The 25,739-nt window shown below is 41.3% G+C and overlaps 1 protein-coding gene across 4 annotated transcripts in view; it reads left to right on the forward strand.

The window, feature by feature from the left end:
- Positions 1–3,645: 3,645 nt before the first annotated feature.
- taok3a (TAO kinase 3a) overlaps positions 3,646–25,739 on the forward strand; it is a 111,632-nt gene continuing 89,538 nt past the window's right edge. The window contains exons 1-2 of one of the 4 annotated variants that reach the window (XM_034692694.1): positions 3,694–4,126; positions 14,577–14,673. The gene's annotated coding sequence lies outside the window, so the exon portion shown is untranslated. Of the gene's footprint in view, positions 4,127–4,157; positions 4,559–14,576; positions 14,674–14,705; positions 14,790–25,739 lie in introns of those variants that run through there. The other 3 variants (XM_034692692.1, XM_034692693.1, XM_034692695.1) reach the window with 3 other exon arrangements.

Genomic DNA, 25,739 nt, shown 5'->3' on the forward strand with positions numbered 1-25,739 from the left:
AGACAGTTAGGACACAACAAGACAGTTAGGACACAACAAGACAGTAAGGGCACAACAAGACAGTTAGGACACAACAGGACAGTAAGGACGCAACAAGACAGTTAGGACACAACAAGACAGTAAGGGCAAAACAAGACAGTAAGGACACAACAAGACAGTAAGGGCACAACAAGACAGTAAGGACACAACAAGACAGTAAGGGCACAACAAGACAGTTAGGACACAACAAGACAGTAAGGGCACATCAAGACAGTAAGGGCACATCAAGACAGTAAGAACACAACAAGACAGTAAGGGCACAACAAGACAGTTATGACACAACAAGACAGTAAGGGCAAAACAAGACAGTAAGGACACAACAAGACAGTAAGGGCACAACAAGACAGTAAGGACACAACAAGACAGTAAGGGCACAACAAGACAGTTAGGACACAACAAGACAGTAAGGGCACATCAAGACAGTAAGGGCACATCAAGACAGTAAGAACACAACAAGACAGTAAGGGCACAACAAGACAGTTATGACACAACAAGACAGTAAGGGCAAAACAAGACAGTAAGGACACAACAAGACAGTAAGGGCACAACAAGACAGTAAGGACACAACAAGACAGTAAGAACACAACAAGACAGTTAGGACACAACAAGACAGTAAGGACACAACAAGACAATAAGGACAATAAATATATAAACCTGAACACAAATCCAAAAATTCTGATTAGAAATACTATCTGTACAAAGAAAGGTGTAGAAGTACTTTTAAAGACATGAAATAAGTTAAATTAGCCTAAGCCAGAGTGCACGTATAGTAGATGAATATAATAATAAAATATGTTATGGAATAAATTCCCATATTGCACATGGTTGTTGACATATTGCACTGGAAATCAAGGATTGCACATGTATGTGATATATCACAGGAGTCTTTAGTGGTGTACAGTGTGATTGTTCATGAGGGATACGGCCTGAGGGAAGAAGCTGCTCCGGTGCAGGGATGCTCTGGTGCTCAGAGTCCTGAAGCGTCGGCCGGAGGGCAGCAGGTCGAAGAGATGGGGACCTGGGTGAGAGGGGTCTGTGAGGATTTTCCCTGCCCTTTCCCTCACCCTGGAGGAGTACAGGTCCTGGAGGGAGGGCAGGGGGGCGCCGATGATCCTCTCTGCAGTCCTGACTGTCGAGCACAGGACAGACTCAATGACTGCAGAGTAGAACTTTATCAGCAGCTCCTGTGGCAGGTTGAACTTCTTCAGCTGGCGGAGGAAGTACAGTCTCTGCTGGGCCTTTTTCACTGCAGAGTCTATATGGGCTTCCGTACTAACCAAACTTCCTAAACTAATGTCTTTAAATGCATCATTGTAACTACACTCGCACTAGAAGTTTAAATCAGAGAAATGTAATATTACCATATTATGGTCAGGAAGGCAGTGACATTTCTTACACTGGTTCTGTTTCACATTAAAGTAAGATCTAAAAAGTGTAAACTGTGTGGCTTACAGCACATTGTGACAGCTGGTTACAGGAAATACTGTTATCAATACTGTATTCTTGGTGAATTCAGAAGTCAAGATGGCTGATGGTTAGAGCTCTTCCTAACTTAACCAGAACTGGGTTGATACAGAACAGAGGTTTAAACTCTTCCATTACAGCTTGGCTCCTTGTACTTGGTTGAGTTTGAAACTTGCACAACTTGTTACACTTCCTGTGTATTTTGCACATTTCTGTTTCTATTATTTCATCAATAATATTTTAACAATCTAAGTTGAAAACCTACTTTTAATCAATATTTGACCTTTTATTCAAATGATTGAATAAGGGGTATTTGAATAATGGACAAATTTGAGTCAGTAGTTATTATTCTTCAAAAGAATGTTTCAAGTAGTTGTTAAATTATGCTTGAATGTACAAAGTTATGTAAAGTCTACAAGATTGAATTATTTTTGCTATTTCTTTTGTTGTGTGTGTTTGTGTGTGTGTTTGTGTTTGTGTCTATGCAGTTATGTCATATAGTGATTGTTCAAATAAAGAAATGTTTTTCAAACTTATTCTGCTTCTCAATTTTTTTTTCCAGAGATTTAATTGACATACATATATATTATCATTTATTTACATGAACATAGCAATACAATTGTAACTGAGGTGCACAACTAAGCACAGGCAAGTGATATAGTGCATTAGTGTCTTTGGTCTAATGTGTTTTGAAATAGAAATGAGGCTTTGCAAAGATATAGAAACTAACTGAAGCTGTATTGTGTGTTTCAGAATCAGAAATACTTCATGTATTCCAGGGGGAATTAAATCATGACATTATGCTCTTATACACAGTATGTAAGAAAGTGAAAATATTAATAGAAAGAAGGAAACAAATAAGATATAAATATGAATAATATTAAAAAAGAATAAAGTATGCACAGAAGCGCAGAATAGTTAGAATTAGCTATGTAAAAAACAGCTGGGAATACAAAGATGTTAAAGTGCTAAGGATAAAGTTTGTACCATTCATAAAAATAAAATAAAATAACCCTTTTTTGTCTTTGCCAACTTAAATGTGAGACAAGCACACTGACTGACACCCATCCCTTCTGGTTTGGATGGTTGTGATCATGTATTTCATGTGCAAAGCAGCCTATTTGAATATATTCTTAAAGTTGGTACGGTGTTTTGAGCTTTTTTAACAAACATTTTCTGGCCATTTTGAGCTCGCCTCTTATGGTTATCCTATTAGACAAAACAACGTGGACTTACAGAAAACAAGCAACAAATAATATTAATTATAATGGAAGTCAGCCCACACACCACCTGTCGCCGATTGGCATTACCTTCTTGCTAGGGTGGCAGCATATGAATGGGTTTCTTTTTCATTGTTCAACAGGTTAGATAAATACCACTCAAAGTGGGAAAAATTTCCCCTTTATATTAACAGTCCGTAAGGGAAAACATTAGGACATTAGCCCATTTTCTAACTTTTGTCTTTCTCTTTGTATTTAATAGTGTTAAAAAAACAATACAGCAACCCTATAGCCCCTTTTCTATTTATGTATTTATTTATTTATTTAAATTGTCTTTAATATGTGTACATAGACATATACATGTGCCTATGTGCATAATTATTAATTTGTGTATATCAGTATGTGTATATCATGATATGTTTAACTCATTAGACAAGTTTTTATGTTCCCTGTTTTTTGGTGTAAATAATTCGTTGAATTTATGTTTTTTTTTTGTCTGAATTTGTTTAGTCTGTTTTGTTGTTGTTGTTTCTTGTTGTTTGTTTGTTCTGCTCTGTCTTTTGTTTTGTTTTTATTATTGTTTTTTTAATTTTATTTAATTGTATTGTCATTATTTTTGTCTTTATTTGAATGTTTGTAAAAAACAAATACATTTCAGATCATAAAAAAAAAAATAATAATATTAATAATAAACTCACCAGACCAGCCTTAAAAGAATAATATTTAAAAAAATCTGAAATGGAAAAAAATGGTCAAAATGAAATTAAAATAAAACCTAAGGGGCAATCTAAAACTGATAACTTTTGTGTTAACATTAATTGGATTTGAATACTTTAATTGTGAAGTCCTTGAGAGTAGAGTAGTTGAAGCTCAAAATCCAACAGCAGATGGCAGCATTGCACTGAGCACGCTCAGGAGACGTACTGGGTTACCGCCACTGAAGTTGCAACAGAATCGGGATGACTCAGTCCATGCATGTTTAATGATTTGCCAAGGAAATAAGGTGTGGGATTGTTGGTGGTTCACTTTTAACTCAGCATTTCTTATTTAAAGCAGCATTGAGTAGGAGATATCAAGTGCTGTAAATTTAACACAGGATTTGAATACATCAATTTGAAGTAAGCCACTTGCAAAACAGTTAATTCAGTGTGCATTCAGGAGAAACTACCTCTGCACAATGCACATTCTGCAGCAGACGCTCGATTACGCACAAGCCAACTTTATTTCCGCCTGTCTGTCAAAGTAGCTGTCAAACACGGGCGAGAGGGGCTGTGCTCCCGCTGCTCCGTCATTCAGGAAGTCCACACCAACTGACAGCACTTCGCAAAGTCACATCGACATCTTCAGACTCGGACTTAATATTTCCTGAAGTGCTTTTCAACCACGACGACTTTTACTGGAAGGTGAGTCGCTCTTTTCTCTCCTCTTTCCTGTCTTGTTGTGTTGTTTGTTGCTCCCTCCACAGCCTCTCCTTTACGCACTCTTCACTGACATGACACTTCCTCTTGCCTCTTGCTAAGCTATCGATGCTAATTCCAAAGCACTTTAAGTGGACACAAGCGAGTGGATGTGGTTTAATAGGCTGCACCTGAAGTTGTAAATAAACACACTAGTGTCTGCTTTCGACGTTTGTTCTGCGCGTTGTTGGAGCGCCTCTCTGAAACAAGCAGTCTGAGCGCGCTGGGGTTAAGTGCGTAGGTTTCCCTTTTAAACGATGTGCCTGTTTTTGTTGATTGATGTGTTCCGCACCTGCTACAAATCCACGCTCATATTTGGATACGTACGCTGTGGACTGACGGAGGAGACGCTTCGCTGTTTGGTTTGTTCCTCGGGGGGTGAGTATGGAGAGCAAAGGGGATGACAGGCTGTGATGAAGTGTGCAGCTGAGGGGTTTTTAAAGCCGACGACGCGGCTGCACGCTATGTAAACTTATCCTATGTGTTGGTTTCAGCGTTGTCATGCAATGTGGGCCACACACACGTCTGCGTGAGAGTGTCACGTCTAAAAAACGACTGTGGTACCTTCCATTGCATCTCTCATTGTTGTGAGTGGGATTTTACTATCAACGTACAGTCACAATGGCTCCGATTGAGACCATCCACTACTCATGACCTGCACTACATTTCCTGCATCTCTGCACGAGTCGAAAAACATCCACATCCTTCACGCGTTTGTTTTTGAAATGAATGCAAAATATGTGTGCATGCTTTTAATGCGCAGACAATAAGGTCAGTACGCGATTCGTGCCTTTTTTTTAATTCTCTTTTCGAGGGCATCACCTGCATGCGAAGCAGCGCCTGATTAAATAAGCACAGTTATGAAAGTAAATGTAGGCTAACGTGACGCGCTCGAAATGGCAGATGCACACAACAAGCTGAGCACTAAAACCCAAGCTGACCCAACATGATGTCATCTCTTGTGAGTAGAGCGCATGAGTGAGAGGAAGCAGACCCGTGTCTCACTGCTTAAACTGTGTCAAAGATTTATCATAAGAAGCATCTAATCCCATAACATTCATGCATCTGCATCTCAAACAGATCTATTTCATTGCAGGTCATGAGTAAAATCTGTGTCAATTCAAGGCTGCCAAAGAGATTTTCTGTGGATGAAAAACCCCATGCAGCCTATTTTGCATTTATTGTGCAGAAAAGAGTGAACTTATCTCTTTTGATTGTGCTGGATAAGAAGTGCAGAACAGGTATGGAAGCCCAAAGCAGACATGCATCCATACATGTTATTCACACAGTTCACATGTGAGTTGATTCCACTTAGGTTGGATAATCATAACTCATATCCCTGGAGTTGCAAAAGCACAAAACAAACAGACTTAGGCTGTTTTTTCAAAACCGTCTACAGTACTGATTTGGCCAAAACCATACACTGTATAAAATATGGACGTAGTATCTGTGACGTCACCCATCTGTTTCTGAAGTGCTGTTTTGAGGCCAGTTGGCGGCGGCGGCAGCCATATTGCTGCTGTCGAGCGATTGTGAGGTAAAGAGGCGGGCTTTAACAGCTACTGTGTTCCCGCCTGTCAGTCAAGTCAGCTGTGCCTCTCATTGGAAGACTCGTAATCTTAATATCTTCGGAATTACCACGTTAGAAAAAAATTCACCCCCAGTACAATGTGTGCCGATCCAGAAATTAGCTATCCAGACTACACTTGTTTTTTGTACCAGGCTGTAAACATGTTTATTTCTGCTGTAAAGATCGGCCTTTTTTGAATTGGTGTGTATGTGGTTTCCGGTGCTTCCAGAGCCAGCCTCAAGTAGATCCTCGATAAACTGCAGTTTTTAGCACATCCGCATTGGACTCATATTTTTAGACCGGAGGTTGCCGCTTGGCCAAAACAAGTATGTAATATGTGAACAATAGCAAAATCTGCGGTATGCACAACCCCCCCCCCCCCCATGTCGTACTGATTTGAGAAAATTTGTCATAATGCAGTGAACCAGTCTCCTTCGCGTACTGTTTCCCACAATGCAAAGCGCTAACGTGTTCTGCTTCTTCTTTTTGTTCTGTATATGACGGGGGCAACAAGTGGTTACCTCCGGCCGCAAGAATTTAAGCCAATGCAGAAGTGTTAAAAACTGCAGTCCCTCAAGTGTCCACTTGAGGCTGGCTACAGAAGTACCAGAAACCACATACACACAAAGCTGATCTTTACAGCACATATAACCATGTTTACAAATGAGTGTAGTCTGGCTAGCTCATTTTTCAATTTGCACACACTGTTGGGGGGTGAATTTTTTCATAATGCAGCAATTTCTAAGATATTAAAATTCCTAGTTTTCCATTATGAGAGGCACAGCTGACTTGATTGACAGGCAGGAACACTGTAGCTGTTTGCAAGGAGGCTCAAAGACCGTCTCTTCTTCTCTCACTGGTTCAACAGAAGTTAGGTTGTGTCAGCATTTCCAATATGGCTGCCGCTGACAGTTTGCTTTAAAACAGCACTTCAGAAAGAGATGGGTGACGTCACGGATACTACGTTCATTATTTATACAGTCCATGGGGGCACTCAGCTTTTAAATGCTGTGAAAATTATTAAATTCCATATAAACCACTTCTTAACTTTTTAAATCATAAGTGGATGCTAAAGAAGCAGTTTCTCTATCAGCTTGGCCGTTGTTTACTTCTGTTTTCTGAAACCGGAAATCCAGCGACTCCTGACCCAGCATACTGCAGAACAGATCCAACAGAACAGTCATACCACATACTACCTTCAAACGCAGTATGCAGCACGTACTGCTAACTTAATGTGGGCAATGGCAGCATGACAAATCAAGGGTTGGCCTATCACAGTGACTGGTTTATTATCTTTTTTTCTAGAAGGCCAGGAAATGATCTCATTCTCAGGAGAAAACAAGCTCTGTTATCTCGAGATAATGAGATATAATTAAAGCTTTCATAGTCAAAAAAGCAGCGCTCATCATGAGATAACAAGAATGATGAGTGTGTTTACATGGACTTGAGTAGCCTAGATTTGTGCATTCAAACGTCAAACCCCTGATTTCAGGTTTCAGAAACCTGATTATACTACCTGGAGAACTCCAAAAAGAAAACAGGATACCGTGGCATGTATACGCCTTACTCTGGTTTCTGACATCTGCTCACTTCCTGTGTGAGCACGGCTTCAGCCAAGTGACATAACAGTGAAACAAACATGGTGCGTTTTACTTCGTCTTCATCGCACTTACACCTTCCCACTTGTCGCGCCCTTGCTGAGCCTGCACTGGCTTCTCAGATTTGAAAACTGCTGTGGTTTGTGTCGTAAAAAAATAACCAACACAGCTCAAATAAGATGAAGTGATCAGAAAATAATACAAGTGTTGATAATGTATGCAGGGATGTGAATAAACGCCATATCCCTAATATGAACAAACCAGGATAAGGCTCTTACCAGGGATACTGAAGTCCATGTTAATGCACTCAATGAGACCAGATCTTGGACATTCATTATCACGGGAAGCAGGGAAAATAAATTGTATGGATGCATGTCCATTCAGGGCTTCGTAGCTCTGGTATTTCTGGCATTACTTCTATGTTCTAGAAAGTTTAGAGCCCCATATTTGCAGACATACCCTTGTTCAAAGGGCACTTAGCTGTTGTGCATGACTCCTCCCTTGATGACATCACACATATCTGCTAAGATACATAGCACTCTGATGACCATGTGTCCAGAGAGGGAACAGAAAGAGACACTTCCTTTTTATTGGTGTTAACCAGGGCAGTAAAGCAATATCTGTTATGAGATTTTCAAACTTCTGGCTTTTGGAGGACATAGGTCTCTGTATGTAACATGACAGATAGGCAGAGGCAGCCTCTATTAAGACGTTAGCCAGGGGTCTTCTCATGAATTTGCACAAATCCCCTCAGAGTTTTGTGTGTGGATGTGTGCACGCTGATGGATGCACTTGGAGAGGACACATCAGCTGCTCTTGACAATTGGCTCATATGGCTGTCAGACGCAGGGGGGGGAGGGGGGTCTTCTTGTTACGAGCCAGACATGCTCACTCTGAGGCCATTCTCACGCTAAATTCAGTGAGTGGGAAGTTGCAACTTTTACACCGGGTCTGCCTTTTCTCTAAATTTACAGTAGTTGTAGTAGCATGCAAAGTGATAGACAGTTGGCTTCATTAGTGCTTACATAATGCTGCAAAGCACCTGAGTGTGTTGTGTGTGTCACCAACAATTTAGATGACACCTGCTCAGACTACAACACACTCCGCTTTGCAAGTCAAAATAAACTATAGCTTCCTTTTGTAAGGAGAATTAGCACACTTTGCATTAGGGATGTCCAGATCTGATTTTTTAATATTGAATATTTGCCGATACAGAGTCCGGATCCGATACTTGTGTTTGCCTGGATAACAGTTGCACAATAGATAAGAGAGTTGGGCTGCAGTTTTTTTTTCCTTTGACAAAAATAACTAAATAACTAAATATGTCTTATGTTTATTCCATTTAACTTAATCCTATTAGCACTATTGTAAAACACATAATCTGTTTCACAACCTCTGCTAAATGAGGCCCATGAAACTGGCGTGCATGCATTACAGCTTGCTTAAATCCAAGGCTGCCTTGAACGCAACTCTCACGAGACTGCGTGATTCACAACGGCAGCAATTGCGTTTTATTTTTTCCCATTTCCGTTTTTTCCATTTTAATTTTTGAGAATTCAGTTTTTTTACGTTTCCAGTCACCAGTATGTTGGCAGAATTTGCAAAAAGAATCATGTCACCTGACACAGAAGTCATTTGGGAACTGTTCAGCTCTGTAGTTTGGAGTAAGAGATGAGTTTTGTAGTTTTTTTGCAGACTTAGCTGGTGATTCTGGTGGCCGCTTTGACATGTTGTTTATTTCAGGGCGGGGGGAGAGTTTGTGAGGAGATGCACGGGTGGTGCCACAAATGAACGGTGCTTCTCCTCATGATGACAGCATTTCAGTCACATTATGTCAATATTTGAGATATTCCGTGTTTAACAGTAGATTCTGTTTTAATTGGCCAATTCCGCGATTCTGTCCGTGTTTTTGTGAAGGCAGAAAACATAGGGCCTTACAATTGGCTGTGAGACGGAGAATGTAAATGTTGGGATTGAACAGCGAGATCGAAACACGCCTGGTTGCATGCCACTAGCTACAGATTGGCATGCCGGTATAGAGAACGGCAGCTGCATCGAGGATGCTAATGCTAATGTAACAGACAGGTAACAACAGCCCTTCCTGTGTTTGGTTGTTTTTTTGAACCATATGTTCCTGGAGAGTTACCTTACGGTGCATAGTAGGACTGTCAACGAATATTCTAAATTTGAATATATATATTCTAATATTTAAAAAAAACTGAGATTCGATTGTGAAAATGAATATTCGACTGTGGAAAAAAACACATCAGCGGCTGCTTTGCGAGTGGGCGCACTGCATGACTGGTCAGGGACAGGTCACAGGAGTCACACATGCACAGTGTGAAGCAGACGGCAGGGAGAAATCCTTCCGTCCCCGGATCCTCAGTGCGCTCTGAAAGCGTCTTTTCCTCCACTGGGAATATAGTGAATAATTGAGAGTGGACTAAAAGAGCCCAACAATCAGTGACACTGGGATAAAATGCAGCTTTTCCTCTTTTTTTTTTATACAAGTGCCAAGAATGTAAGTGCACTACTTTTTCGTTTTTAACTTCAATTAATGTTAATAATATTTGCTTCAATCACTGAATGAAGCCTGCCTATATTAGGGACAAGAGTCAGGACCTTTAATTGCTCGCACAAGTCTTGTTCAGCACTCACTCAGCGCATTGCACACAGAGAGGGGGGCGAGCGAGTGAGCGAGAGGTCTGCGGTCTTAAAAGTGTTACGGTATAGACCATTAGGTCATTTACTTGTTTTGTAATGTGTAGGTATGTTTAGGCATGTTACATCTGAAATAAAAATACATATACAAGTAGTTAGGTCTCCTTGTATTAGTTTGTCCACCTGTTATTGACATAATGCGCAAATATAGTTATAATTTTAGAGAGAATATTCGACTGCATTTTGGAGCAATTTTGACAGCTCTAGTGCGTATATGTTTTTTCTGTAATGTGTCTGGCCGTACACGTGTGAGTTCTACAATAAGATTTAAATCATGGCTTGAGTTCTTCATCAATGTCCCTTTTGATTCTTTTCTCAATATATAGTCAAGTGAACTCAGAACCCTCTACACTCAGCTGCATATTGTGTTCAGTAGCGGACGTAAATTATCAGATGAGATGAACGGCTCAAATGCTGATCACCGATCAATTACATAACGTCCAGATCCGCTCCGCTCTGATAGTTGAGATCGGGGTCGGGATATCTCTACTTTGCATGCATGCAGTATGCCCACTACTGGGACACAGTTTGTCATAACACTGAACTTTCACCCTCTCTCTTGCTCACACAATCGTTCCAGTCCACTCACTGTGCAAAGGATTGAGGGTCACAGCCGAGGGCAACTCAATATGCTTTACATTAAAGGTGACATATCATGCAAAATTGACTTTTTAATGGTTCTTTACCTGAAATATGTGTCCCTGGCATGTCTACAAACCCCCCGAGAATGAAAAAAATCCATTCTGCCCCTGTTTTGATTTCTCCACCTTTCTGTAAATGTGTGCTGAAACGAGCCGTTTCAGACTTCCGTGTTTTTGTTACGTAACAACAATATCCGGTCTGTCACGGAGTCAGAGCTCGGAGCTTGTTCAGCCCATAGACTGTATAAAATAATACTGAATCCCTCCCCCGTTTTTCATTACCTGCACACGTGTGCTAACAAGGAGCTTAGGAGGGAGGCATGCTAGTTGTAGGCTGTCTTAATAAACACAAAGGTCGGTTTTACTCCCCACGTCTGCAGATTTGAAGATCTAGTGGATGATTTTTATTTATCATGGATAAGTGCTAGCGCTAGTTAGCATAGCCACATAGCTACATGTTCGTAGCTGTAGCTGTGTACCAAGACAAACGTCTACATACTGATAAATAAAACAACAAGAAACACTAAATCTGTGACCAATCGTTCAGAAAGGTCCTGCTGCAGGCCCCTCTCCATCAGGATCAGATTCTGGATCAGATTCAGAGGGTTGAAGTAACGCGATCTCTGAGCAGCCGTGTATATTCAGCCAACATGTAAACATTAGATCAACGTGCTGGACAGCCGAGGCACATCCACTTCCGGAGGGGGCGTGATCAGAGGGAAAACAGAGTGTTCTGAGGAGGACTGAAGAAGAGGGCTTTTCAGGCAGACCAAAATCTGATTTCAAAGTGTTTTTTTGAGCATAAACTTTAAAGACATGTTTTGGGGACTTCTTAGACCAATATATATTGATGAAAAAAGCGTGATATGTCACCTTTAAAACATCACAAGCATTGGAAACATTCAGACAGGCATTAAAGAACATAATTAAAATGACAAATATAATAAAACAGAAAAGAAAAGGAAAATTTGAAATATATTAAAAATTACATTCAAATTTTAATTTAAAGTGGGTTAAAATGAGCTAAGGCAAACACGAAATGTGTGATAAAGTATCAAGCATTGGTATTTGAATCCAGCCACAGTCTTTCACATCAAACACTTTGGAGTGCATGACCAGGAGGAATGATATAAGGTGAGAAAGTAGTGGTTAAGTTTGGATAAAATTGAGAGAATTAAGCTAGATTTTTAAAGACTTGTTCCTACACTACCAGCATACTTGACATTGGCTGGGAGAGGTTTGAGCCCTTGGCAGGTGGATTGGCTCTGTAAAGGGTTTGGATTATCCTGGAGTAGGTTATGTTTAAATCCAGAGACGTGAGGCATTCTCTCTCCAAAACTGGCACCAATGGTTATAATTGTTGATTTAACCTCTACTTCAACCTCTTGTAATGTGCACGGGTCTTAATGCAATCTCTTCCAGTCCCAGTCGGATTCTAACGTGCTTAGTTGACGAACAACCAGAAGGCATACAGGCAGGCTTTTTGGCCTTAGACAGTTTTAATTAGTCCTGAAAAAAGGCCTCTGTCAGCCTCCGTTGTATACCGTGACCTAGTAACTGATGTCTTGCTGCAGTTGGTGACTCTTCCTCCTCCTCTTCCTGCATGGGGTTATGTGGATGTCAAAGATAACAAGTTTACCTGCTCTGCTGTAAAAGAACCATGACAGGGCCACTACCTGGACCATGTATCTTTTTTAGCTTTTCTACATACCGTAATGAGGCTGTGGCATAACAGGCTGTGTGCTAGCTCTTCTGTAAGTCAGCCATTATGAAACCTCTCTGAAGCTGAAATCCCTCCTGTGAAGAAAGTCTTTTCAGGGTTTGTTTTGGATCTAGGGCAACCTGTTGACAGCCGGCTGAAAAACTCCTCCCTGCTGACTAATCATATCAGCACCCCTCACAACTCTCAGCTGAAGGGATGAATTCTCCTCTGCTTCCATGTGACGGAGGGCTGACTTGTGAAAAATATATTACAGAATTGTCGGTTTAGCTGCTGCTACAGAGCAGTTTGGTGGTTTATGCCACGGTAGCAGAGCGCATCAAATATTAAAGCGCTGCTGTCAGGCTTAATGTTCTGCAGTGATCTGGTTTAGCATGTCTAATATAGGAATGCTGTCTCTGATGACAAGGAGAATTATGCCCTCCCTACCCCCCACCTCTCCTCTACCAGTAGATGTGTTAACACATAGTGCTTTAATGGTGATTTCAAAAGACAGCAAAACTCTGCACTGCTGCAAGTTCATGGTTTAATGAAGCCACTAAGAGAGAAAACCAGTACAGATATTCAGTTAAAGGATTCATCTAGAGCAGCAGTAGCACTTTATTTCATTATCCAATCATGAGGACTGCATGCATATGCCCATGTTCACAGTGGGTGCATTCTGTGTCCAGTCTGTCTCCGATATGCTCTCTTGTCCGGTTGCAGAACGCAGCATGGAGAAGTACTGCTGGACAGCTGGAGTCACGTGACCAAGGTTTTCCTGTAGCAATTACTGAATCAACGGTTATCCTCCTTTTCTCCTCATCTATGTTGTCTTTCTGGTCCTCTGAAAACCTCTGACCTGTTGACTCCAGGCCTGGCTCCGCTCATCATGACAGTTTGTTATTGTAGTTAAGTGAACTACGATCTGGTGATAACACAGTGTTTTATTCTGAAAGTTAACCGGATGTTTTCATTTTGTTTTGGTGCCTGACTTCCTGTCCCGCTCCATCTGCTCTGTTGAGATTGATGCTTCGGGCTCCGGCATCCGGCAAAAATAGTCTCTGATCCGGAGGGTTCCCACCTGCCGGATAAGAGACAGAGCCAGAACACAATGGAGCGGATCCAGTGGAAGTTAACACATTGACTAGAATAGAAACCTATCAGATCTGGTGCTGTGACTGATCGGAGGCGGACCGGACACAGATCTGGTGGATGTCCCATGTGAGTCTTCTTCTGGTGGGCATCATGGCAGTTTTTTTTCTAACCCAGCCAGACTCAACCATTCATCTGTTTGACTCTGTGTAAATAATGTGTTTTTAAGAACACTAGCAAATGTCTTACAAGTTCAACATTAAGCATGGCCTGAAATCCATGGAAAGTTCCTCTGAGGCAGCCAAATATTACATGAAGATCACATCTGTGAATGGATGTAGCATAAATGCAGAGCTGGTAGAAGAATTGTTGGGTCTGAACTGCTCTTTTTCCCATCTGTACTGTAGTATATAGCATCATCCTCTCGTGTTTCAGCAGGCTTTGGCTATGCATGAAAACTTGACACCCTTTAACATCCACCTGCCTGTGTTTGTTACACATCGCTCCAGCCTTCATACAACTTTATATCCATTTTCCAAATCATAAATGGCAAATCGCTCTACGCTACAAGATGGCTCCTGTTGTCTGTGACTGTCTACAACTGGTAGTCTTCATCATCATCAACTGGAGCTACAGCTAGTGGCTACAGTGGCGGGTATGTGGGCTACAGCTCAGACACAACATGTCCCCATTTCAGACTTCATTACTAAAATATTCATAACTGACGTCAACTAGCGAGAGCGACAACATATCATGGTGTAGTCGACTAAACGCACACATTCCTAGTAACAACCCCTCTGTATGTGGGGCGCTTAGACCGCTAACAGCAGCGCCCCTGAATCAGTTCTTTAGCAAAACAGACAAAACAGGTGTAGCACACTTGTATGGCAATAGGACTGTGTCTTCATGTCCGTCCCCAGTTTAGTTTATAAATCATGTGGTGGTCCATGTCCATGAAGTCCTGATCAGAACCTCTTTCATCTGTCTTCGCTACAAACTGTGAATTTGCATCACTGACGATGATTGGAGTCACAGAGAAAAATGTTAAACCGATCTGGTCTCGGCCCAGCAGCTGGTGCAGACCTGAGTCATGGCCTTGGTTGCCTGAGAGCTCTTGGAGGGGAGGAAGTCACGGCCCAACAGATGTCTCATCAACAAATGCCTCCCTGGTGAGTGTGCCACTGCTGCTGTTAACTCGCCACCTCAGACGACTGAAAATCGACTTTGTCTGGCCTCAGATCTTTGGAGAGCTCCAGGACCCTGTTGTCACATATTGTAGCCACAGGTAAGCCTTTATTCACCTGGCAGGTTAGATCTTTCCACACCACCTGTAGTTGCGACATGAATTATGATATTTATTGTCAGCATTGGAATGGAATATCTGTCTACCTTTCCATACCAAAATTTGCACTGGTGAATAATTGTTGAAGAAGCACACAGTGGAATTTCTTTATATGGCAAAACATCTACCTGGACTGGGGAGTGACCTAATAAACATTTTGTAAACAGGGCAAAGGTCTTCTGGTGCCTTCAAATGGGGTCATGTTTACCGTGTTCATGAGAAATTGCTATATGAACTAGGGGTGTCCCGATCCAATATTGGTATCAGATATTGGTCTGATATCAGCAAGAAAACCAGTATTGGGTTATATCAGCCTGCATCTAAAATCTCAGATATAAGCAGTCCATTCCAGACTCCGCTCCAGCACTTCTATCCAGCAGTGCCCGAATCCAGCATACAGAGCCCACTTCATCACAACAACAGTGTGTGCTATGAGTAGGAGTGATGTTGGCCGTGTGGCAGTATTTTTCGTTTCAGTCCAAAAAAGACGTTCAGTGCCTCTGTCGCTGCGAGGTGCATTTAGGGACCGTTGTAAAAGTGCAATACAGCGCTTTCATGGCATTTTTCCTTGAAACAAGAGAATCAAAATATCTTCATAGTGGTCACATCAAGAATGTTTTCTTTTTACTTTTTAGCAGTGAGAGGCTGTGTGTTTTATTTATTGTTCTCTGTTTGAGTAATATCACGTGATCAAGCCCTTTCTAACATTCCATACTACAAAATAAGTAGGGATGGGTACCTTTCACATTTGAACCGATACTGTACCGATACCCAGTACCTGGGAATCAGTACCGGTACTCAACGGTACCAATTTTCTGTACTTTTGCTTGTGTTTATGTGGCAATAAATGTTAATCTGTTTAATAATAAAATCTCTCTTTTTTTTATTTAATGTATTTATTTCATTTAACATGAAATGAACAGAAACAGGTTTATATAGGTGATTAGATATATTAGCTGACACGTGCTCGTGGCGTCTAATTGCTCTTTCTGGAGTTTATCAAGGAACACACGTGAACGCCTGCAGACAGGAAAAAGTCTGTTCTCCGTCTCTTTATAATAACAGGACACACACAACTTGTTGGGCATTCACGCACACAGGAACGGTTATAAACAGGGCAGGTAGTCGGAGCGAGAGAGCCCGTCTCAACCATAGACTGTAGATAAAAACTAAACTTTAATCCACCTGCAGTTCTGCCTCGCGGAGAGTACGCGCGCCCGTCAGCTGCAGGCTCCGTTTGGCGTGCTCCCGCGCAGATGCAGAAAGCAGAGAGAAGAGCCGTCCGCCCGATCAGCCTCTGACTTTATTACAGGGTGAAAGTATAAAAAAATCGCCTCCTCTTCAACTCCCTCACAGTCACAAGGATTCGTCTTGGTACCGAAACATGGTACCGTTTGATTTTACGTGAATCGGTACTTTTATAGGTACCGACGGAATTCGGTCGGTACCTATAAAAGTACAGAATTCGGTACCCATCCCTAAAAATAAGTAATAAAAGTATGTATGATTCGTGCTGTTATCGGATCGGATCGGTATTGGCTAAAACTCAAGGCTACAGTATCGGTATCGTATCGGAAGTGAAAAAGTTGTATCGGGACACCCCTAATATGAACGCCCTCCTTTCATCGTATTCACAACATCGTAAGTCAAAATGTTCTGAAAGCATCTAGTTCACGAGTTGTGACGTGTTTGATGACGTCCACAGGAATGGTGGACCCTATGGACTCCAGTTTCGTGCAAATACGTGAAGTTGTGTAACTGAAAGGGTCGGTAGTCAGAGGAGAGAAATCAGCTAACGTAAGCAAGAGAAAAGATCGTACAATGTGATTTGGTTAACGTTAGCCACGTACGGGACCACACAATTTTACAACTTTATGAGTTCCATTTGAAGGCAGCATGTGTACTCACAAGAGCTTGTTTATCGGGGGTCAAAGGTGACTGTTACTGTGACCCTATGTACATCTGAGTCTCATTAACGTGATACCTTAGCAAAGCCATGACAGGATTGTATTGTGTTAGCAGAGGCAAACAACAGCACACAGTTATACATTTTATATATTTTCATACCTCTCATAGTCTTTCTGCAAGTTTGACATCTGGCTTAACTTGTTTGCCTCACACATTATCGATATGCTGAAACCTAAAATGCAGAACACAAAGATTGTTGAATACGTCATTCTTCCTTGTCCATTACATCTAATGTTCCTTCCCTCATTGTTTTCTTCCTAAAGCAAACTTCACCCTCTGTCATGAGAGAGGCATTTTGGCAAGTCAGCCTCACTGGGTGTGGGAGGTTAGCATGAGCAACTTGATTACAGCCTTTCATTAAACACCCGCCTCCAATCATCTGGCGAGGTTGCAGCTGTGACCATGAGTCTGACCCCCCGCTCCTCCCCTCCCTCCATTATGTCCGGCTACATCTGTCTCCAGCTCTCCTGTGAGATCTGCAAGCCTCTCTCTGCTCTGCCATGACTAGGCCAAGTTGAAGTGCTGGGGAATTACGAGCAGCCATCATCTCCACCCAGAGACATCACCACTGCTGATGGCTGACTCGCCTTATCTCTGCCCACCACCACCCCTCCTGGGTGTAGGGCTTAATTTAGCAAGGCAGAATGACGGAAAGGGCTCGGGCTGGGGGTATTTTTAGAATAACATGGCTCTCTTTAATAGGGATCTTTAAAAAATTGAAAGTGTCATGTCATAGGCGTACAATTTGAGTCCATCCCACTGACTCTCTCCTGCATGCAAGCTGCTGAGGAAAACTCCAGTATGCACTGCTAGCTTAGCAGAGTGGGGCATGTCAGCGTGGCTTAGTATGCATGATTGTGATAGACACATTTGCTGATGTGAGTGGGGGTGAGGTAATACACAGCACCACACAGGTCTATTTTGGGAGCTTCCTTTGCCTGCTCAAAGCAGTTTTGTGTGTGGCTGTTCTGGCATCATTATACCTACTTGGTGCCACTAAAGCATGTTTCTGAACCTGTCTTTCATTTCTTTTCAAGTGTCAATGTCGAGGATTTTTCACCAGTCTGTGCTCTCCAATGGAAGCTGAGCAGTGGTCAATGCATCGGTTGCAATATTTAATGCCTCATGACGGATACACTCGTCATTCCATAGCGTTACTAAAAGTTGTCCGGCTTGTGACGCTGATATTGCATAGATAAAAATCAGCCATGAATTTTTGGTTTTGGCTGCCACTGAACCTGATGTAATTGCTTGATATCTCTTCATCTGTTGGGCTACCAGAGTGTGTGCCAAACCTACCCCATCCCCCTCCCCAGTCCCAAGAGAAACTAGGCCTCTGCCCAAGCTCTGTGCAGCCTTAATGCTGTGACTGGACAGCCTCCATTGGGTCAAGTAGAGATTTGCCTCTGATGAATCTGGGGGAGATTGCATCGTTCTTTCCCAGGCCAGCAACAGTGATGTAGACTAACTGTGACTTTATTTATTTATTTATTTTTAGTTAAGTCTGTGGCTCAGGCTGGCAGGAAACATTTAGTGTAGGATTCCCCGCCAGTGGTTCACACTTCGAGTCAACATCAAGAGAAAAAAATAGGCAGGTTACTCTACTCCTGGCTGACTAGGAGTAACTTATCTTCTTGTAGTTACTACCTTTGGCAATGTTCACTCAACATCACAGTGGTCAGGTATGTAACGAGGTAGCCAACAAAGCACACTACTGTACACACAACAAGATTCTCTTCTACAGCATTCACAGTCCTAACTCTCAAATAGGAAACTCTGATTAAATCTCACACAGCCAAAGTGACTTTAGAGGAAACACATGGAGTACTGGGGCTAAGCATTGTCAGCTGCTTAGGTTTCATTGCAGAAGCCATTTCTGTTCATTTCTGTGGTGTGTTTCACCCAAGCAGCAACCTCCGGCCGCTAGAATAGAAGCCAATGCGGAAGTGTTAAAGCCTGCAGTTCCTTGAGTGTCCAATTGAGGCTGGCTCTGGAAGTACAGAAAACCACATACACACCCATTCAAAGAAGACGATCTTAAAAGCAATAAACATGTTTACAGCCTAGTACAAAAAACGATTGTAGTCTGGATAGCTCATTTCTTGATTGGCACACACTGTGAGGGGGGTGAGTCTTCCATTATGAGAGGCACAGCTGACTTGACTGACAGGCGGGAACACTGTAGCTGTTGGCGAGGAGACTCAAAGCCCGCCTCTTTACCTCACACTAGCTGGACAGAAGTTAGTTGAGTTCTGCATTTCCAATATGGCTCCCACCTAAGATTGGCTTCAAAACAGATGGGTGACATCACGGATACTACGTCATTTTATCATACCGTCTATGGTTTTACCAAACACATTAACTTTTGTTGTTGCCGCAAATCAAAAAGTGGACTTCTATTTCTGACGTCCATCTAACAAAGGCATGTCCAAAGTACGGCCCGGGGGCCAATCGCAGCCCAAGGTCCATTTATTTATGGCCCCAAGCTTCCATCTTAAATTGTGTTATTTATAGCACATAAATTAATCCCATTCTGAATCATCTGTACATTTGCAGATTCTTTCAAGCGCACAAACAAAACTAAAGTCAATCCAGAAACATCTCAAAAAGCTTCATATGGACTACCTGTCTCAAGCCAAAGCTTTGGGAATTCTGCAAGATGGCAATAAAGAAGAAACACAAGAACTCTTAAAGTTGACAGGTTTTCAAATGTATGTTTTTATCATGATGTGAAAATGTTCTTAATGAACACTAAAAGTTCAGAAGACACAAAAGAGGACACAAGACAAGATCAAAATTATGAAATTGTACAGAAAAGGCCAAATTTGGTGCATAAAAAATGTTCAGAACGCAGGAAAATAATTATTTAGTTCTAAAAATGTTGTCTTCTGGTCAGAAAAGTCTTAAAAATAACGAAAAAGAAGTGTGATGAAATCCAGATCCTGATCCTGCCATAGGAAAATAATGATACAATATTTTTCCCACATCGTCCGACCTGAATGAAAAACCTTTTCCTCCAGAAGAAGATAAAGTTTTCTAATGTTTACATGGCTTGTGGAGAACTGAGGACTTCCTAGTTACTGATTTATTGAGAAAAAAATGTAAAATAATTGTTATTAAATAGATATGTTTCATATGTAACTTTTATGATTACTAAGTCCCAGTAGGAGCCACTGGCACTGAGGTATTCTGACGACGTCAAATGTGGCCCTCTTTGAAAAAAGTTTGGACACCACTGATCTAACATATTGAACATATTGAGGTCCAGGTAGTGGTTCATAGCTGACTTGTGTTACAACATCCTTTCAAATTTACACTATTCATTGCTTTTTTAGTTGCCAATCAAAGGAAAACCTTTGACAATATCATGACTTCACCCCCTGTTTTAATACTACTTCCAACCCGATACAAAGCAATTGGTTAATACAACAGCATTTTAGCTTCCCATCATTGTGATGTCTGTGAAAAATGTGAACACGGTAAATTATCTCCCCAAATAAACTAGAAGCCGTCCACTCATTCAGCAGACAGGATGTGAATAGTGTGTCATACTGCATGAGGGAATCTAAGAGTTTCTCATGGAAGGAGGCAAAGAGAGCCAAAGCACGTTCCTCTGCCACCCTTTTCTTGCTTAATAGTCCATGCAAGGTGAGCTTTGTATGCCTTTGTTAACACAGAGAGCCCGGGGTTAAACTGAACAATCGTCCAATTAAACTGTGACTTGGAGGAAACTCTGCCAGTCAACAACACAACCTCCTACCTCCCTCTCTTATTCTTGGTCTACTTTCTTCTCTGACACACACACGCACACACACACACACACACACACACACACACACACACACACACACACACGCACAAGCTCTCTCATACAGAAACATAACTGAGCCAGATGTGCAGCACTGAAAAAAGGCCAAGAACCACAGAATAATTGCAAGGGTGATATTGTCCCAGAGGGCCAATGAGTAAATGGTTAAATGATCAGACCATGAGGGTATCAAAGAAGCTGACACATTGCACACAAACTTTCCTCGCTTTTTATAGAGAGCAGTCTTTTTGACCTGTGATGAGCTTTTGTTTCATGGTGTGATACAGGGGCCGAGGCAGAGAGGAAATCCTATTGTGCAATATTAACCAATTCATCGTGAAGGAGCAGGAAGCAGGCAGATGTTACAATCCTTTGGATGTCAAGGTTCAGGAAACAGTTGAGCGTCACAGGTTGGAATTTATTGCTGATAAACTTTGTGATAACTACAGCACACAGGATAATGAAGAAGTCATTCATTGATGGGGTTTTAAACTGTTGATTGCATTAAATTGTGGAATGTTTCTTGTAAATCAAGAGGTTTCACTTGTACAGTAGTATTAGAAAATACAGCATTTGAGAAAACTTAGAGCCACTGGAAACACAAATTCTTATACGTTATAGTAACCACCTACAAGTGAGAGAAATTAGTTTAAATCCAAATCCAAAATGCTGTCATTACGTTTTTGTAAACTCTTGTGCGGTTGAGTTTGGGTATTCATTGCAAAAAATTATTAAAGGAATTCCATCAAAGGAAAACTTGAAACTATCTTCCTGTTTACATTCAGTATACAGAGCAGTCACCTTTATATGAACATGTCCACACCTCTGTACAAATTTGCACAAAGGTGCCAGATTTGGTTTGCTGGCGGATGAAGTCACATTCCTTCCTGTCTGCTGTGTGTGTCTCTGCTCTGCCCTCAATCACAGCCTGGTAATGGTACAATCGACATAAAATATACATTATACCAACAACATAATCCCTCCAAATAAATCAATTAAAACAAGTAAAATACCATAGAATAATACATGAATAATATTTCTCAATGAATTCGCTTCGTAACGTCTGAGAGACTCATTTAAAGGTGACCAAATTTCTTGAAAATCTCCCCCCTTTCCCCTGACAATATAAGTGAGTTGTTCCAATACAGTGCATGATTCCATCTCCTTCACCCACATATGCATTGAGGGCACGTCCACTTTCCTCCAATATAAAGATATCAACCTCCTGGCCTGCAGGAGTCCAAAGTCGATGAGTTTTAGTTGTCTTGAGGTAAAAGTACAGTTTGCTTGAAAAGGCACACTCACTCCAGCGATCTTAGATAAAGTTTGTTCAACTGACTTCCAGTAATTCTGTAGTTTTGGACAGTCCCAGACACAGTGAAACAGAGTACCCTGTCCTCTCTCTCAATCACAGCCTTAACAATAATAATAATAATAATAATAATAATAATAATAATAATAATAATAATAATACTTTTTATTTATATATACATAGCACTTTTCGAAACAGGCTTACAAAGTGCTTTACAAATAGGAAAGAAACTAAAAGGCAATAAAAGAGAAATGTGAGGAAGACAATGAAAAAGAATAAAAAACAATAACCTGCAAAAATAAATGACAGAAGGATAAATAAGACAAGAGGTTGAGATAAAACAATGATTGGAATACTAAAAACAACAAAATATAAAAGATGAAAATTAAAAGATCAGAAATATAAAATATTAAAATATGAAAGAATAAAGAGAGTAAAAACTTACCAGTGTTACTGCCTGATAAATAATAAAAAACCTGAAATATGTTATATCCCCAACTCTCCTCATTCACAGGTTGGCAAATACTGATGTGTCTAAGATCTTTTTAAAACCTGAGTATGATGGAAAGTAATGTTTTCTGTTACACACCATTCAGTGATCAGTTGAAATTAGTTGGTAAAGAGCAGGTTTGGCTTTTGCTTCTGATTCTGGCTTTGACCAAACAAACAGTTTAGAGCTGCTCTGGGTTGATTGTCAGATGCACCGCTTATGTGTGCAGTAAAATGTCACTCCCACATCTTGAGAGTATGGAGAAATTATTACTGTAGTTTTTTTTTTTTTAAAACAGACTTTTTAAATTTTATGATCTTTTTATATTTCCTCAGATTCATGCACAGGTATTCATGACTGGATGCATATATGCAGTTTTATCATTTTAAGCCAAATTATAAGGGCTCATGAGAAGCTCAGGTTCCCTACACGAGGCTGTTATAAGTCATAAGACATCTGGTTGAGGGCCAGTAGACAACAACGTGACTCTCCCCAACATCCATCTATTCCAGGAGCTTTTGTCTATCAGAGCCTCTCAGTCTTTCTTCTTTTCTTCTGCCCTCGCTTTCTGCTTTGTTGAGCCCTGCGTTATAAATAAAGAGTCCCTGTTATTTATTCATGGCTCTTCCTTTTTTTACTGACAAATATTTGCAATATAAAGATTTTCCTGATTAATTATTGATGCGCAGCACACCCACGGGACTACAGGGTGTAGTGGACTGCAGGGGTCATGACGTCTGATCTGTGGTGAGATCACACCGCTCTTGAAGTTGAGGAAAGTGTTTCCCACACTGTGCTTGGGCAGGCCGCCCAGGTTTATTAACAGCTACCAAAGTACATTACCTCATGGGGGAGAGCCAGGTGAGCGGATTAAAGTAGTTTGTAAGTAACAATGAATTAAGGTAAAAGGCTTAGTGAATCAGGAAGTAAGAAAAACTTAACCTACATTTGAATTCTGTGGGAACACTGAAGGATGTACTAGTGACTGTTTTCCAATCCTTGCTCCCAAAGAGACCGGGTGTGAGAGGTTGCAGAAGTTCATACATCCCCGATGAACAATAGGGAGGAATAAACAGCAGAGTGATCTGGCACAGTGAAATTTTTATGCCAATTTTTAGTGGGGAGTAGGCTATGCATTTTCTGTTTGTGTTGCACAGGCATTTTCTTGATCATTTATTAGCAGACACTTGAAGCTAGTTTGTATAGCAGTTTGAACACACTGGGTTACAAGAGCTCAAAGTTATCTAACAGAAATGTCAAAAATGTTACAACTGTCTCCGGTCTCCCCTACCATTGCATTTATGGCTCTGACTGTGTACTAACCTCACTAAAATCAAGGATCTCATTGAACATATCAGACAATGAGGGTGCATGCACCTCATCTGGTTCAGAAGAGTCCTTTTTTCTGCGCTCTGTTCTCCTTCTCCTGCGCTGTGCGCTTCTCCGTCTCCAAGCGGGTTCTGCGGATCCATCGCGGCCTGGATCATTTCTCGTGTGGACTGCTTTATTCTCACATCCAAATAATCAATCAATCAATCAATCTTTATTTGTATAGCGCCAAATCACAACAAACGTTATCTCAAGACGCTTTTACAAACATAGGAGGTCTTGACCACTCTATGTCAAATTATGAACAGAGACCCAACTTCAAGACAGGGTAAGACTCAGTCTGACCCCACCTTAATCCATCATGAGCGTTGCACATCGCAGTATTTAGCTAGTTACAGTGGAGAGGAAAAACTTCCTTTTAACAGGCAGAAACCTCAGGCAGAACCAGACTCATGTTAGACAGCCATCATGCCTCGACCGAGTTGGGTCTGGAAAGACAGATAGAGGGGAGTAAGAGAGAGAGGTGATAGTGATGAGACGAGTCGTAGAAGCTGTTGCCGCTGGAGTCCAGCACGTCCATATCAGCTGGAGTCCAGATAGTCCGCAGCAGGAGCACGTCTACGGCAGCTCAGAGGAATCTACGAGACAATGGAGCTCGGGGACTCCAGAAAGGTCTATGGTTAGTAACTTTAATGGGACAGGCAGAATGACCAATAAAGATCTCAGTGAAACGTGTGCTGACAGACTCTAAGAGTGTATTTACATTGTTTTCACACCATTGTCTGTCTCAACCTCTTTGCTTAGAAGATGCCTCAGTGCTGCAATTAAAGGAAGAACAGATGCAGACATGTTGGCCCTTATCCAGACAAGCGTGTACTGGCCGCGCTTTTTGCTTGCGTCATCACAACTTTCTGTTTCGTTTGTTGTTTCGGTGATGAGTCCTTCGGCCGAAAACCGAAAATGCACTTATGCAAAAAAAGCTGATCGGGACATCCCTACTATTTTTCAGCATTCCTCTCCGAGTAAGAAACCAAACTGCTCAACCTATAAAAGTGAATTCTAAGATATGCCATCATGTGCTTGTTATTGTACCATCAAATACAAAACAAGCTGCCATGAGAAGGACCATTTTTAATGACTCTGATAACATCATGCAGACTCATTGATTACTTGAAGGCATCGCCTGTAGTCAAGTCTGGTGCCATCACTTAGTTCCACAAACAGCTGTTAAACAAAACTCATCAATACTTCAGTGCCCGGGGTTTTATGGACCCAACGCTTTAACTACAGTTGACATATTGATTCTTTTTATGTAAATGGAGCAACTATCCACAGTTGTATACTCACTCTAAGTAAACAAAATATTTACTTTAGTGACTTGAAACCACATTACTATGATGTTGGTGTTACCTAAAGTTGTATGTGTAAAATCAATCCTCCACAGGGCAGATATTTAATTTTTCACTCCCTCTCTCTCTTGTGTGTGTGTGTGTGTGTGTGTGTGTGTGTGTGTGTGTGTGTGTGTGTGTGTGTGTGTGTGTGTGTGTGTGTGTGTGTGTGTGTGTGTGTGTGTGTGTGTGTGTGTGTGTGTGTGTGTGTGTGTGTGTGTTTTAAAAGAGGCTTGGATGAATCAGTACAGATCTAAAAGAGGAAGGGGGAGGCAAAGTTCTGAGCCTGAATTAATTCCCAAACTAATTGCGGGCAGACTTTACAGGGGATAAAACGCTGAAATCCTAAGTCCTAAAACCCATGGGCTCTCTCCCACTCTGTGTAAACCCCAGCGATGATGTACATAATTTATACTGTCAGTGTATATTTGAAAAAGAAGAAGAGGAAGAGGCAAAACACAAGGGAAATGACTCAGTGGCCTAGATGCATGTTTCCTTTTTGGGGTTTCCTCTACTTGATCCCCCCCCCCCAACTGTCTTTCTCTTTCATTTTGGCTGATCATTCTCTCTTACTTTTTAAAAGGGCAAAGGAGGGAAA

The sequence above is a fragment of the Notolabrus celidotus genome, chromosome 9, assembly GCF_009762535.1.
Source record: "Notolabrus celidotus isolate fNotCel1 chromosome 9, fNotCel1.pri, whole genome shotgun sequence".
Taxonomy (NCBI): Eukaryota; Metazoa; Chordata; class Actinopteri; order Labriformes; family Labridae; genus Notolabrus; species Notolabrus celidotus.